Raw genomic sequence first — 2,274 nt, 5'->3', positions numbered from 1 at the left:
ACGTATCTTTTGTTTATTAATTTGTTAGGTGAAAGTACAGAATAGATAACAACATGTAGAGTCTTATCCCTTAAACATAACAAACGTATCTTTTGTTTATTAATTTGTTAGGTGAAAGTACAGAATAGTTAACAACATGTAGATTCTAATCCCCAAAACATAACAAATGTATCTTTTGTTTATTAATTTGTTAAGTGAAAGTACAGAATAGTTAACAACATGTAGATTCTAATCCCCAAAACATAACAAACGTATCTTTTGTTTATTAATTTGTTAAGTGAAAGTACAGAATAGTTAACAACATGTAGATTCTAATCCCCAAAACATAACAAACGTATCTTTTGTTTATTAATTTGTTAGGTGAAAGTACAGAATAGTTAACAACATGTAGATTCTAATCCCCAAAACATAACAAACGTATCTTTTGTTTATTAATTTGTTAGGTGAAAGTACAGAATAGATAACAACATGTAGAGTCTTATCCCTTAAACATAACAAACGTATCTTTTGTTTATTAATTTGTTAAGTGAAAGTACAGAATAGTTAACAACATGTAGATTCTAATCCCCAAAACATAACAAACGTATCTTTTGTTTATTAATTTGTTAGGTGAAAGTACAGAATAGTTAACAACATGTAGATTCTAATCCCCAAAACATAACAAACGTATCTTTTGTTTATTAATTTGTTAGGTGAAAGTACAGAATAGATAACAACATGTAGAGTCTTATCCCTGAAACATAACAAACGTATCTTTTGTTTATTAATTTGTTAGGTGAAAGTACAGAATAGTTAACAACATGTAGATTCTAATCCCCAAAACATAACAAACGTATCTTTTGTTTATTAATTTGTTAGGTGAAAGTCTAGAATAGATAACAACATGTAGATTCTAATCCCTGAAACATAACAAACGTATCTTTTGTTTATTAATTTGTTAGGTGAAAGTACAGAATAGTTAACAACATGTAGATTCTAATCCCCAAACCATAACAAAGGTATCTTTTGTTTATTAATTTGTTAGGTGAAAGTACAGAATAGTACACAACATGTAGATTCTAATCCCCAAAACATAACAAACGTATCTTTTGTTTATTAATTTGTTAGGTGAAAGTACAGAATAGTTAACAACATGTAGATTCTAATCCCCAAAACATAACAAACGTATCTTTTGTTTATTAATTTGTTAGGTGAAAGTACAGAATAGATAACAACATGTAGAGTCTTATCCCCAAAACATAACAAACGTATCTTTTGTTTATTAATTTGTTAGGTGAAAGTACAGAATAGTTAACAACATGTAGATTCTAATCCCAAAACATAACAAACGTATCTTTTGTTTATTAATTTGTTAGGTGAAAGTACAGAATAGTTAACAACATGTAGATTCTAATCCCCAAACCATAACAAAGGTATCTTTTGTTTATTAATTTGTTAGGTGAAAGTACAGAATAGTACACAACATGTAGATTCTAATCCCCAAAACATAACAAACGTATCTTTTGTTTATTAATTTGTTAGGTGAAAGTACAGAATAGTTAACAACATGTAGATTCTAATCCCCAAAACATAACAAACGTATCTTTTGTTTATTAATTTGTTAGGTGAAAGTACAGAATAGATAAATACATGTAGAGTCTTATCCCCAAAACATAACAAACGTATCTTTTGTTTATTAATTTGTTAGGTGAAAGTACAGAATAGTTAACAACATGTAGATTCTAATCCCCAAAACATAACAAACGTATCTTTTGTTTATTAATTTGTTAGGTGAAAGTACAGAATAGTTAACAACATGTAAATTCTAATCCCCAAAACATAACAAACGTATCTTTTGTTTATTAATTTGTTAGGTGAAAGTACAGAATAGTTAACAACATGTAGATTCTAATCCCTAAAACATAACAAACGTATCTTTTGTTTATTAATTTGTTAGGTGAAAGTACAGAATAGTTAACAACATGTAGATTCTAATCCCTAAAACATAACAAACGTATCTTTTGTTTATTAATTTGTTATGTGAAAGTACAGAATAGTTAACAACATGTAGATTCTAATCCCCTAAAACATAACAAACGTATCTTTTGTTTATTAATTTGTTAGGTGAAAAGTACAGAATAGTTTAACAACATGTAGATTCTAATCCCCTAAAACATAACAAACGTATCTTTTGTTTATTAATTTGTTAGGTGAAAGTACAGAGAATAGATAACAACATGTAAATTCTAATCCCCAAAACATAACAAAACGTATCTTTTGTTTATTAATTTGTTA

This window comes from Euprymna scolopes, unplaced genomic scaffold, assembly GCF_053919585.1.
Source record: "Euprymna scolopes isolate OS-2025 unplaced genomic scaffold, ASM5391958v1 sca55, whole genome shotgun sequence".
In the NCBI taxonomy this organism is placed as follows: Eukaryota; Metazoa; Mollusca; class Cephalopoda; order Sepiida; family Sepiolidae; genus Euprymna; species Euprymna scolopes.
The sequence above is the reverse complement of the archived record's forward strand: the minus strand, read 5'-3'. Positions refer to the sequence as shown.